The sequence below is a fragment of the Sander vitreus genome, unplaced genomic scaffold (assembly GCF_031162955.1).
Source record: "Sander vitreus isolate 19-12246 unplaced genomic scaffold, sanVit1 ctg154_0, whole genome shotgun sequence".
Taxonomy (NCBI): Eukaryota; Metazoa; Chordata; class Actinopteri; order Perciformes; family Percidae; genus Sander; species Sander vitreus.
This window is the reverse complement of record NW_027595402.1, coordinates 490001-505000: the sequence shown is the minus strand read 5'-3', so window position 1 is coordinate 505000 and position 15000 is coordinate 490001. Positions and strand designations below refer to the sequence as shown.

The following is a 15000-nucleotide window of genomic DNA, read 5'->3' as shown; positions in this document are numbered from 1 at the left end:
ATTCTGGGCGTGCTGGTCTTACAGGGAGGTGTGTTCAGGTGCATTCTGGGCGTGCTGGTCTTACAGGGAGGTGTGTTCAGGTGCATTCTGGGCGTGCTTGTCTTACAGGGAGGTGTGTTCAGGTGCATTCTGGGCGTGTTGGTCTTACAGGGAGGTGTGTTCAGGTGCATTCTGGGCGTATTGCTATCTTGAGGCAGTGGGAAGTGATGGCACCATTGACCAACAGAAACCTGGTCTAAAGTCAATAACGCAGCATCTCATTGTTATTTTAACAGAGCATTAGTAAAATGCTCCTAGGCTCGTGCACAGCACGTGCACACTATGCTTGTTACACACACAGGGACGCACAGCAGCACACACACATGCAGAAGATTACAAATAAACCCTTTTGAACCATGCGCCTGCCGCACGGACCCTTTTTTCCGCCGTGAAACTATCAAAAGTGGATTCGTACACGCCCTAAATGCACCAGCGCCAGGCGCTTCACGCCATGCGCTTAGATCGTTAAAATAGGGCCCTTAGTGTTTTGTGAACATTAAAGCCTGTAAACGTGTTCTAGTAGAAACCAAATGGCAGAATATGGGGCCTTTAAGTTACATTTCGAGGTACTTGAGTCAAGTTTTACTTGGGTCCATTTTATTCTACTTTCTCCGTCTACTCCAAGGGCAAATATTGCATTTTTACTCAGCTACATTTATTTGATAAGTTATGTTACTAGTTACTAAGTTATGTTACTAGTTACTAAGTTATGTTACTAGTTACTAAGTTATGTTACTAGTTACTAAGTTATGTTACTAGTTACTTGGCAGATATAGATTATTATAGTTTAATGCTAATCCTTTGTACTAAGTATTTAAAGGGGCAGACGGACTAGAAGCATTATTGAAACGCGCCCAGCAGGAGGTTGTTGCAGGTCGCAGCTTTCTCACAGCTGATTAACCTGAAAGGTCGTCACACTGAAACTCTCACAGGCTCACGCACACACACTCATGCACGCACACACACACACACTCATGCACGCACGCACACACTCACACACACACACACAGAGAGACACACACACACAGACACACGCACGCACACAGAGACACTCACTCACACTCTCACGCACGCACGCACGCACACACACTCTCACACGCACACACACTCATGCACGCACACACACACACATGCACGCACGCACGCACACACACACACACTCACACACGCACACACACTCATGCACGCACACACACAGAGAGAGAGACACACACACACAGAGAGAGAGACACACACACACACACAGAGAGAGAGACACACACACACACAGAGAGGGACACACACAGAGAGAGAGACACACACACACACACACACACACACACACACACACACACACACACACACACACACTGTTTTAGGAGGTAATTTGGGAGGTCAAACGTTCACCCAGAGCCCGGAGACACAAACAAACACACAACCCCTCCCTGCACTTCTCTCACCTGTTCAGCCTCCTCCTCCTCTTTTTGTTTTCTCTGCTATCTATCCTTCCTTCCTTCCTTCCTTTCTTTCCTTCTTAACCTGAAGGCCTGAACACAAAACCCGTAATCCTGTTCTCCTTCCTTTGCTCCTGTGAGCTCTCCTCATTATTTCGCTTTAGGGCTGCTACTAACGATTACTTTCATCGCCAAGGTCAGCCTTTAAGAGCCGTCCACACCAAGAACCAGATCTATAAATATGGAGTTTTAAAAAATCGTTCTAACTCAAGTGGAAGGTGGAGTCCACACCATGACTATAACGACGACGACAGCGGACAACGATATCGTTGAGATCACTTTCAGAGCGATAGAGACACTGACAGCCAATCAGAATCCATCTGAGTTTACAACGTGTTGGAGAGAGACACTGACAGCCAATCAGAATCCATCTGAGTTTACAGCATGGCACGGCGGAGAGAGACACTGACAGCCAATCAGAATCCATCTGAGTTTACAGCATGGCACGGCGGAGACACTGACAGCCAATCAGAATCCATCTGAGTTTACAGCATGGCACGGCGGAGACACTGACAGCCAATCAGAATCCATCTGAGGAGATCAGACTTTTTTTTTTTTGTTCATAAAATGTACCCAAATTCAAAACTATGTAGGATATCACTGCAGACATTCCTGTAACCGTACGTTGAGTTTTAGGACCCTGCTTCGTCTTCTGGTTTTTGATCCCTGCCGCTGTGCTTCTCGTACGTTCGCCTGGGTTTTCTAACGCAGTCTGTGAATAAACTGTTGGGACTTTGACACCTAAAAACGAGCTGTCAGGTATATGTACCGAGACCAATGAGGGAAAGGGAGGTCAGGCGATGGGCCATGAAAAGAAAGCCTTGTTCCATGATTTACAGCCCCCCTCTTCTCTATTTCCCCCCCCCCAACTTTTTTTTTGACAGTACCGAAGAGTTACTGGAACGGGCTGGAAGAGAGTTGGCTGAGTGAGGAAGTGAAGTGGCGTACATGGACGATGATGGGACATATACTGCGGCAGCAGTGGTGTAGGCTACGTGATACGCAGGTATATGCAGTATACCCACTAAGAAAGCTCCGGGATTCCCATATACCCGCTTAAACATGCCCAATGATATGCAACAACATATACTTGTCACAGAACTTTCACTTCAGATATTTGTATTCACAAATACGGGGTCAAGTAACGTGACAGCAAACTAAACTAACGCTGCAGAACATGCAGAGAGAACGCCAGTATCCTCCCTTTCCGCACATTTAAAAAGGAGAATTACGGCCACTTTTTCCGTTAATCTTGATCGCTATAAACACATAGCCACACCACCGCCGCTCCGTGGATTATTATCAGGATGATTATCACAGAAGCCTGTCTGAACACACTCACCGGAGGTGAGTTGTTGCTGTAGCTGCTAGCTAGCAGCTAGCAGCTAACGGCTAGCAGCTAGCAGCTACTGGCAGGACCGAGACAGGGACCAGGGTAGGTGAATTTAAACAATGTCTGAGTTGTCTGAGCATCTCGTTGTCACGTTAGGGCCCTGTTCATGTTGCACAGACATTTTAGTTGCATTTTGTGTCTGTTAAGAGGCACAAAGGCACTCTAAAACTTGCCCCGACAACTGCTGTTTTAGCTCAGGGGACGCTCGTACACGTAGCTGCAGCTGCTCCGTGTTGCTTGCACCGATTGGGATCGGGTTTTTTTAATCGAAAGTACACGCATGGTTATAGCGATCAAGATTAACGTGAAAATTGCCCCAAATTGTCCTTTAAAAAGGCGCTGACACACCAACCCGATTTTCGGCCGTCGGACAGTCTGGCGAGGTCGGTGACTCGAGTCTGTTCGGAGGCGTTCTGAGCCGTCGGCCTTCATTTTGGCCGACCTGACCTGCTGGGTCGGAAGGCGGGCATTTTTTGGGCGACAATACAGATTAGCGCCGCCTGCTGTTATGGAGACGTATTACGTCTCGCGCACGCGCAGAACGTACGCTCAAGTCAGCGTCTCTTCAGTGTGTTCTGAGGCACTTTTTGGACCAACTCGGGGAGGCTGATCAGTCCGACGGCCTCCTCTGCCGACGGTCGGCCGTCGGGTTGGTGTGTCAGAGCCTTAAGCCAAACATAAGTAGCCTATTTTATTTTGTCCTCCTTGCTTTGGGGTCAGCTGTAGTGATCCAGGCTCAGGTCCCGGGTGTGAAAGCCCCCTTACTGCTTTATACTCCATTATATTTTTGATATATTTTTGAATTGTCATCTGTGTTTCCCTTCTCATAGGATACATAAAAGGTATTCCCACCATAAATTGGTGCATACAAGTGTATCTGATTGCAGGAAGTCTTTGACGCTCAAAATAACCCTGGGGGAGGACACCCAGACCCCCCCCCCCCAAAAGGCCCATTCTGAGCCAGGAAAAAAAATGTGGCAACAACTGCAATATAAGACTATGATCTGGGTGCCAGAAGGAGAAATGAAGACCCAACGCTGTATATTATGTATAATTATTATCAGCTGGTGCTGCAGCGCGTGCTTGACGTCGCTGTTTGCAGAATGTAATCGTGTTCAGCAGTGTGGATGCTCACATGGTTAGAGTTATGGTTACAGTTATCGTGCTTGGTGTATATATAGAATAAAATAAGCCTTATATCAGGGGGTTTTCAAACTTTTTGTGTGTGGAGACCACTATTTGTGATCAAGAATCGTCGCGGACCACCTCATAATACACATAATAAAATATGTCTACACACAGTCCTACCTGAATTAATCCGCACCTCTTAACAGGCCTACTAGCACTACAACTATAACTGGTCATCGCATCAGTACAACAGGCTCGTTAAAAGAGTTTACTGCACACAACGGCTGCCACATATTTTATTTATTTATTTACTCAAGCCCCTGAGGGCAAAATCAGGTTCATTTGAACAACAGGCTTTGATTATTAATCTTCAGAGTTTGGACTTGAACGTCACGGCCGAGCGCCACTAGCCTATTTTAGTAATCACACAATAACTTGACAATTCAATATCATATACATATCAATATACATATTATTAATTTGTATGGGAATTCCTTGGTAAAATGAAGGTTAAAAAAACTATTATTTTACATTTTATTGAGCTTTTCCACGGACCACCTGCAGTACCCTCAGGGACCACTAGTGGTCCGCGGACCACAGTTTTGGGAACGACTGCCTTACATGGTACGAAAGGACATGAACCAGACAGTTACAACAGGAAATGTATATAGGAGGCTGTGCAACACTGGCATGTGTTGTGAAAGCGGCCATCTGCCTGGAGACAGAAAATAAAAGACTGGGGAATGATTAGAACGGGGCGCACTTTGGACGAGCTCTCGGTGGACCGAGCCCCGACTTTATGTCTGTTGCTAGGGAAACGTAGTCTCTGTTTTTGTGAACCCACAGCTGTGTTGTAACTCTTATGCCCTGTTTACACGTACATGGTTATTTTGAAACACAGACATTTCCCTTCGTTTCGAAAAACTCCGGCCAGAGTGGAGAGTTTGGAAATCTTAGTTTGCACGTTTGCGTGTGAACTGAGACAAACGGAGGTTTAGGCAGCCGAGGGAGATATCGTGATATCGTTGCTGTTGTTGCTATTTTCGGGATTCCAATTAGCTAACGTGGGCTTGAGCTTCTCGTTACACTACAGGTTTGGCGTGCTCTTGACGGCATATAGACATTAGTTGCTTTTCCACTACATGGTACCTGCTCGACTCGCCTCGACTCTACTCACCTTTTTTGGTTTCCCTGGTACCTGCTAACAGGTACTTTTTTTAGTACCACCTCAGTCGAGGTTCCCAGCGAGCTGAGGCGAGCCGAAAAGGTGACGTGAAAGCGACAGACGGGGGTGTCCTGAACAAACCCGCTATTTTTAAACAGTTTAGCCAGCTGTGTTTATTTTTGCTGCCTCCAGCTTCATTTGAAACTAAATGTGTCTTCTGGCAACAACAACACACCTTCCACGTTCTGTGTGTGTGTCGCGTTAGGTCACGGCAGTTTCCTGCGGCGCCGCTTGTTTTACAGAAAGCTCTGCGTGGAGCCTCCACAGAACTGTAAAACAAGCTCAAGTGGCCTGATGTTTATAGCCGGCATATAATGACCAGCCACGCTGAGGCGGTACTAAAATCTGCAATGGAAAACGGACGCACAGTGTGTCGAGTCGAGGCGAGTAGAGTCGAGGCGAGTCGAGCAGGGTACCATGTAATGGAAAAACGCCAACTGGTTCGTGTAAACGAACACATTTCTGAAAACAGACAGCTGTGCACGATGTTATGTTTGAAAACGGAGAGGTTGAAATGTCCGTTTATGAAAATAGCCGGCCACGTGTAAACGTAGCACTATGCTGGACTCAGTAGACTTGATTGACTGAACATTTCGTCTCTGATTGATCCTTGCGTAAGGTGAACGTGAAGTCCAATAACAGAAGACCCGGGAATTAATTAAGAGGAGTCAGAGTTATCTTAGGGCCTTTTTGGGACGATTCCCACTGCAGTGCTCGGTGTGGACGGCCCTTCACACTCACACGATTTAGTCGACTAACCGATCAGTTGATTTAATTAACAGATCTGTAAAACGGAGTTTCTCCACGAAGAATCGAGCAGAAGCACATTACAATTGTGTGTTTACCAGATGTTGCTCAGACGTTTCTTTAAAGCTACATTGTGTACGAATACTAGCGGTGAAATGGTATATGACAACCAACAGATTACTACTTTCTAGCCCCTCCCATTCCGAGCACGTTTCAACTCCTACGGTGGCCGAACCCAAAATGATCTCTTAGTATCTCCGTCGTTTCCACGCAGCTGTTCTAGCCACTCCAATATTAGCTTTGTCTTGTTGCTTTGCCTGTAGCGTTGTCGTTTTAATTCTCTTTTTCCCAGACTGATCTCACTAAGCGGCGTATGTACGACACGCCAATCCGTATGCCATTTTGGCGTGTTATCAAGACGCATACATAATCGTTTTTTAGGGTGTTTATCAGAGCCGTTTGGCCTCCATTTACCTACATTACGTGTGAATTATTGCCGTAGCGAGTAGTATGAAAGGACGGAAGTCCACAGAGGGAGGTTGGTTGGTTGGTTGGTTGGGGGGGTGGATGGGACTTTCACCCAGGATAGCGGGGATCGCGTCCCGCCTGTGGCCATTTATCAACAGTTTTTTTTGTGTATGTTTACATCCGCTGGATACAGCGTAGACATACACGTGGATAGCTGAAAATGCGAACAGATAACACGCCATTTGGCTTTAGGAAAGCGGCGTGTATGTTTACGCGAAGTCATGATGCCATGTTGCTTTTTCCCTCCCGGCTGGCATTCGTCACGGAGCCACTGAGTCTAGAAGTAGGAAAGGCGGAGGTATGTCCCTCTTTGGCTAATGTATTATAAAGATGGCGGCGCTACATGGCGGCCGTCATTCAAGCGACTCGCTCGTATATTCTGAATGATCCTGAATGGCAGATTCTACGCTTACGAGAATACTTTGATTAGTTGGTGGAAGTAATTACACATGAATGAGACATATTTGTGAAAGAACAAAGGTTTTTTTTTGCTAAGAATCAACTCAAAACATTACATAAGCCTGGATGATGCCCCCCCCCCCCCCCGCGGCTCCATCAGCCTCATCAGCGCCCAGATGACCTTTGACCCCTGGGCCTGTTAATCTGTAAATCTCATATCAGTTTCTACCATAATGCCCCGGGCTCCTTTAATCACTCCTCTTCTCTTTCCATCCTAACTTACCTTAAAACCTTTCCTTCCCTCCTTTACCTCCCTTCTGTCTCTTCTCTGTTTCTAATTTCCTCTCTCCCTCTCTCTCTCTCTCTGTCTCTCTCTCTCTCTCTCTCTCTGTCTCTCTCTCTCTCCGTCTGTCTCTCTCCGTCTCTCTCTCTCTCTCCGTCTCTCTCTCTCTCCCTCCCTCTCTCCCTCTCTCTCTCCCCCCCTCTGTCTCTCTCTCTCCGTGTCTCTCTCTCTCTGTCTCTCTCTCTCTCTCTCTCTCTCTCCCTCTCTCTCTCTCTCTCTCTCTCTCTCTCTCTCTCTCTCTCTCTCTCTCTCTCCCCCTCTCCCTCTCTCTCCCTCTCTCTCTCTCACCCTCTGTCTCTCTCTCTCCGTGTCTCTCTCTCTCTGTCTCTCTCCGTCTCTCTCTCTCTCTGTCTCTCTCTCTCTCTCTCTCTCTCTCTATCTCTCTCTGTCTCTCTCTCTCTCCCTCTGTCTCTCTCTCTCTCCGTGTCTCTCTCTCTCTCTCCCCTTCACCCTCCGTCTCTCTCTCTCCGTCTCTCTCTCCGTCTCTCTCTCCGTCTCTCTCTCCGTGTCTCTCTGTCTCTGTCTCTCCTTCACCCTCTCTCTCTCTCTCTTTACGCCTGTTACTGATTCCTTCCTCTTTCTTTCTCCTCCTCCATATTGTCATAGATCTGTATTTTCTCCCTCTTTCTGCTTCCAAGCTACCAAAGTTTTACCAAAGACTTCTACAACTGTTCAAAGGGGGAACATTATTGAAAACAGCTTGAGAACCAGTGGTTTAGGACTGGAGGACTTGTTGTAGCGTAGGTAAGGTTTATTCAATAAGAAACATTCAATAATAATGTTGAGTATTTATAAAAGTATGAGCATGTTCACGGATCAGAAAAAGCATCTCTTGTTTGTGTTTTTCATTGCTGCCCTTTCGTCTTTTAAAACTCTCTCTCTGGTCTTCTGTGGTATGCGGCCCCGCTGGGTCGCTCCCTCTGATGGCTCTGTAAAACCTGAAACTGGTGTGTGTGTTTGGCATTAAAACAGCTGACTCGTTCCCACACTGGAGGACTCTGCGTGCATGTGTGCGAGTCCTATCGGAGAGAACAATGTGTAAAAGTGTGTGTCCGTGTGTGTGTGTTTTATGCTTGGAGCTAACTACCGTCAGACGGGAAACAGAGGAAACCACTTCAAAGACTGAGAGGCAGATGTGTTCCCTGCTTGTAGTCATGTGTATGTGTGTGTGTATGTATATGTGTGTGTGTGTGTGTGTGTGTGTGTGTGTGCGCGTGTGTATGTATATGTATGTGTGTGTGTGTGTGTGTGTGCATCTGTGTGCGTGTGTATGTCTATGTGTGTGTCTGTGCATGTATGTATGTGTGTGTCTGTGCATGTGTATAGCATAAGCTAGCTGGATTAGCCTGCAAGTGTGTGAAGAATCAATAAAGAGTGAGTGAGAGAGAGTGAGAGAGAGAGAGAGAGAGAGACAGAGAGAGAGAGAGACAGAGAGAGAGAGAGAGAGGATCAGAGGAATGTGTGAAAGATTGATTTTCAGCAGCTGATGTTTCATCTCTCTCTGTGTAAAAACAGAGTGGAGTTCAGCAGAATCTGAGGCTACATCTACACTCATACATCTTTGGTTTGAAAACAAATATCTTTTGCTACATTTGCGCCTCGAGGCCACACTCTTCCAGCGTTTCCGAGCCCCTAAAACAGAGACATTTGGAAAACCTGGTGCCCGCGTTTTGGTTTGACAACTCCGAGGTTGCTTTGTAGTCTAGACGGACACAAACGGGAGACCTTTTTGGAAACGACGACGACGCACGTGAAGAACAGCATGTAAAAGAGTTCTTTTTCCATCCATCCATCCTTCCTTTCTTTCCTGACTCCTAAAACACTGTTAAATCTGGATTTCTCCCGAGAACGATTGCAGCTCAGACACAGCTCCTCATTAAAATATACATGAGCACCAAGTCGCTTACATCCCGCATTCATTATTCACACACACACACACACACACACCACCTGTTGTTTGCTGCATTGCACCGCTGTAAAGCGTCCCACTGTAAACACAGCAGCTTCTGTGTTGACATCATGTCGGCTCGTTAGCTCCATAATAAGCAGTTTCTGAGGACTCGTGGCGTCATTGCTGTCACAACACACTCGGGTTCAAAGTCTTCACGGGTCCACTGTGGTTCTTAATTAGCGTGGCGTGCATTCACACTGACTGCATCGGCCGTCAGACTCCGTTCTGCTCCTGGAGCTAAAACTCTTGTGTGGACGGAGATCGTTTTTGTCTCAAAAAGCCGCTTAAAAAATGAGAACGTAGCAGATGAGATTTAGCCACAAAACCTCCCACACAAACACAGAGAGCAGCTGACCGTTCGCATACGCCGGCCATGTGCATGTGGTTACTGAAAGGTGTGTAGAGGCGCTCTTTCAAACTGACCTTTGTCGATCTGAAATGAAGACAGATTCAGCAGCTGCACGGCCTATTTCTCTCTTAAAATGTTTTCAGAAACACGTTTCGGTGAACTATCTTCGTAAAATATGAGATCGTATTCCGAACGAAGCCGCCATTATGGTCGGCTTTGAAATCCGGGAGCAGCCAGACCCACGTGACGCGTTCGTCAAATCAGCTGCCGGTTTTCATTTTTTGGGCGACAATACAGATTAGCGCCGCCTGCTGTTATGGAGACGTATTACGTCTCGCTCACGCGCAGAACGTACGCTCAAGTCGGCGTCTCTTCAGTGTGTTCTGAGGCACTTTTTGGACCAACTCGGGGAGGCTGATCAGTCCGACGGCCTCCTCTGCCGACGGTCGGCCGTCGGGTTGGTGTGTCAGAGCCTTAAGCCTACCTAACCGATAAAACTAACGGACGAGCGTCCTCGTTTCCAAAAAGGTCTCGGTTTGTGCCCGTCTAGACTACAACGCAACCCCAAAACATCCTCAGCAGTGTTTCCAAATCTATCTGTTTTAAGGGCTCGGAAACGCCGGAGTAGTGCGGATGCGAGGCGTAAACGTAGCGAAAGATATTCATTTTAAACCAAAATGTAGTAGTGTGAATGTAGCCTTAGCCTAGCGGGTGGGTTTGGGGTTTGTTTCTTCCAGCACACGTCAACTGATAAGCAGTGTCGGGACGCAATTACGCAGTAATATAAACGCATTACTAATTACATTTCGGTAATATTATACCCGTTACATTCTCAGTGAAGCGAGTTACAACGCATTTGAATGCGTCATTTAGTGGCATTTGTGTGAGAATTATTTCCTGTCGCTGTGTTCGGTGGTTGAGATGACTGCAGAGACAGATACATTTGCGAGATGGGCATTATTTTCAGGAGTTGTTTACGCTGCGTTGAAGCGAGCTGTCCTGTCACTGTTCCCGTGGTCAGAGCCAGAACCAGAGACGGTACGGACAACATGTGTGTCCCAACAACAGGTGACGGTACGTCAGCACGGACAGCAGTGTGTCCGAGCTGCTGACAGATAGAAACATGTCGGGAATTAACGTTGAGGCTTGCTACACGTAAATATCATCGCATTTTATCAGTCGTGGAAAGTAACAATGCCGTACTTCAATACAACTGTAAGGTACTTTTGAGTATTTTCATTTTCTTCTACTTGCCTATTGTACGTTTTACTTCTCTATTTTTATAGCTTTAGTTACTTTGCATGTTCATATTAATTATACAAAATATTATGAATAATCTCTGATGTATTAAAGTGGATAAAGAGGAGACTTTATTGATCCCGTGGTGGAAATAACGAGCTAGCTGCCAAGTCAAACATCAGCTGTTATTTTGGTGAAAGCAACTCAAAAGTAACGCAAAAGGAGTGTCATAGGAGTGTAATATAACTAATTACTCTCAAATGACAGTAACTAGTAATCTATAAAGTATTACATTTTTTGAAGTAACTTGCCAAACACTGCTGATGAGACACTTTACACGTTTAAGTTTAGTTCTTTGACTAAACTTTTGTGAATTGTCCTGTATTCACAGATTATTTTGTTTTCTTCTGTCGGTTGTCTGGTAAAAAAGATGAATGAAGCCGTAGTAAGGAACATGAGACATCACTTTAACTGCCTGTTGAAGCCTGTAATGTTCAGTCCTGAAGGGGAGGATGAAGACGGGTACTTAAGAGAAAGAAAAACGGAGCGGGGGGGTGTGGGGGGTCGGCGGGGAGCGCGAGAACGAGTGAAGGCTGACGGTTTTACTGGCATTCTTCAAGTGTCGCCTTACAACGCTGTAAAACACTGTCAGGACGGACACAATGAGGAACAGGTGGCCTACTGTCCCGTCTACACACACACGCGCAGGTCTACAGGTCAGTGGAACACCCACCAATGGGGACGCAGCGCTGTACAGTTGCCATAGCGATGATGCAGACGGAGAAGAAGACTGGTCTGAGCTGCTTCCTGTTTCAGTGTCTTTAAAGTGTATTTTATTCAACTCTCCTGTTGTCATCGGGTCAAATTTGACTCGTTTTCTAAAGGTTTCTAGATCAGAAATGTGGGTTTCTTTCAACCAAATTGTCCAAAATAAATAACGTGGATGGCTCCGTACGACGCTCTTCACAAGTAAAATCAATAATCAGTTCACTACTTTCATTGAATTTGGGTGTTTTAGTCAATTTTATAGCATTTGAAAAAATATTGATAAACGAACGTTGAAAAAAGTGACAAAAACGTCGGAAAAAGTGACAAAAACAACGAAAAAAGTGACACAGACGACAAAAAATGACAAACTACGAAAAAAGTGACAAAAACAACAAAAAAAGTGACAAAAACGTCGGAAAAAGTGACAGACGACGAAAAATGACAAAATCTACGAAAAAAGTGACAAAAACAACAAAAAAAAGTGACAAACGTCGGAAAAAGTGACAAAAATGTTGGAAAAAGTGACAAAAACGTCGGAAAAACGTCGGGAAAAGTGACAAAAACGTTGGAAAAAGTGACAAAAACGTCGGAAAAACGTCGGAAAAAGTGACAAAAACGTCGGAAAAAGTGACAAAAACGTCGGAAAAAGTGACAAATCGTCGGAAGAAGTGACAAAACAACAAAAAAAGTGACAAAAACATCGGAAACGTTTATTTCATTTTGACCGAGAAAAACTAAAAGTTGCATAGTGTGCGGGAGGACAACACGAGGGTTAATAAAGACTGAGTGGAAAGAAATAACTTTTTATCCGACGCCAAAAACTACAGAGCCCCTAAAGGGACACGGGGATTTTTTTGTCTCACGGGCCGAGAAAGTAAGTCGTGCTCAAGAAAACCAACACGAGAAGCTGAGAAACGCAACGAAATGTTCCTGATAGTGTCATCAACAGACTTAAAGATGATGAGGTAACTGATTTCATGGTTTGAATGTGAAATGTTAACTTGACGTTAGCAGTTAGATCGGTATAAAGTATCCATGTCTCTTGAGGGGCTCCATAAAAAAAACACACTGGCAGCGGAAACACAACAGGAAGTGGAGCCATTTCATTTCGAAGTCCATCTTATCCGATCTGGCTGCGATCAAGAGCGGAGCGGCCGTGCCGGGCCCGCATGCTGCAGCGATCTGTTTCAGCATCTCCTCTCTTTCTTCCGTGAGCGAATGAGTCAAGCCAGGTAGGCAAGAAAACACAGGAAGGCCACAGCACAGCCAGATAATTTACAAAATAAAACAAATTTCAAAATAAAACTCCCAGGTTTATGGTAATTTTGGCTGTCTTGACTTCACAGCTGTGAAGGGAGACAGACTGACAGAGAGACAGACCAACAGAGAGACAGACGGACATAGAGACAGACGGACAGAGAGACAGACGGACAGAGAGACAGACAAACAGAGAGACAGACAAACAGAGAGACAGACCGACAGAGAGACGGACCGACAGAGAGACGGACCGACAGACAGAGAGACAGACAGACAGAGAGACAGACAAACAGAGAGACAGACAAACAGAGAGACAGACCGACAGAGAGACGGACCGACAGAGAGACAGACAAACAGAGAGACAGACAAACAGAGAGACAGACCGACAGAGAGACGGACCGACAGAGAGACGGACCGACAGAGAGACGGACGAACAGAGAGACGGGCGAACAGAGAGACGGGCGAACAGAGAGACAGATGAACAGAGAGACAGAGAGAGACAGACGAACAGAGAGAGAGACAGTTTACATGGTTTAATTTTCAAAAAACCAAGAGTGAGGCATCTCACTTTTGTTCCATCTTTGTTGAGAGTCGCACATGCTCAGTAGCTAGGTAAGGACTACTAGCCAGTCAGAAGCAGAGTATGAGGGCGTGTCCTGACAGTAGCTAGGTAAGGACTACTAGCCAGTCAGAAGCAGAGTATGAGGGCGTGCCCTAACAGTAGCTAGGTAAGGACTACTAGCCAGTCAGAAGCAGAGTATGAGGGCGTGCCCTAACAGTAGCTAGGTAAGGACTACTAGCCAGTCAGAAGCAGAGTATGAGGGCGTGTCCTGACAGTAGCTAGGTAAGGACTACTAGCCAGTCAGAAGCAGAGTATGAGGGCGTGCCCTGACAGTAGCTAGGTAAGGACTACTAGCCAGTCAGAAGCAGAGTATGAGGCGTGCCCTGACAGTACCTAGGTAAGGACTACTAGCCAGTCAGAAGCAGAGTATGAGGGCGTGCCCTGACAGTACCTAGGTAAGGACTACTAGCCAGTCAGAAGCAGAGTATGAGGGCGTGCCCTGACAGTACCTAGGTAAGGACTACTAGCCAGTCAGGAGCAGAGTATGAGGGCGTGTCCTGACAGTACCTAGGTAAGGACTACTAGCCAGTCAGAAGCAGAGTATGAGGGCGTGTCCTGACAGTACCTAGGTAAGGACTACTAGCCAGTCAGAAGCAGAGTATGAGGGCGTGCCATGCTAGCAGCTAGGCGAGCATTATAACATGTGTTCCAAAGTGACCACGTTTGTCTCTGAAGTAAAGGCTGGACTACAACAGAGCTGTTTGGAGCAGTTTGTGAACAGTGTTTTCTGTTGGAGATGGTGAGTCCCTTTGGGGGGGACTTTGGGCTTTTTCACTTTGTAAACCTATAACGTGAACAAAAAAGATATATAACACAGTAAAGGAAAGGGGAGAAAGCCTAAAAGCATAATATGAGCACTTCAAAAATGTATCGCCAGGCTCACTTGGATGCAAACGTGACACTTATCGATCGATATGAAGCAGATTCAAGAAAAACTGAAGGCTGAGTTATTCTTCTCTGTCAAAGTGTTGAATTTAAACCGGATGTGGGAGAATTTAATTAATCTTCGGGCCGCAAAAGAGACTTCACTGTAACCGGAAGGTCACAGGTTCAAACCTGCGTCCTGCTGACGAGCACAAGACTGGGAATGCTGCCGCAGCTCGAGGACTGTGTGTGTGTGTGTGTGTGTGTGTGTGTGTGTGTGTGTATAAAAGTGTGTCCGTGTGTGTGTGTGTGTGTGTGTGAATAAAAATCTGTCTGTGTGTGTGTGTGAGAATAAAAGTGTGTCCGTGTGTGTGTGTGTGTGTGTGTGTGTGTGTGTGTGTGTGTATAAAAATCTGTCTGTGTGTGTGTGTGAGAATAAAAGTGTGTGTGTGTGTGTGTGTGTGTGTGTGTGTGTGTGTGTGTGTGTGTCTAGTGCGCTGACTCAGCGGGATCGGTGTAGCGGACCTAACCGTCTGGAAAGCTGCCCGGAGCTGGAATGTGACCTCGTGCACACCCACACAGTATGAAAGTGTGTTTGAGTCAAAGAAATGGAGACAAACTTGTGATAAAATCTGACATGAAACACACATTCTGT

The 15000-nt window shown here is 46.1% G+C and overlaps 1 protein-coding gene across 1 annotated transcript in view; it reads right to left on the bottom strand.

Annotated features, from left to right (window-relative positions):
* Positions 1-15000, bottom strand: part of LOC144513224 (F-box/WD repeat-containing protein 7-like) — a 47608-nt gene that overhangs the window by 25797 nt on the left and 6811 nt on the right. The window lies entirely within an intron of this gene.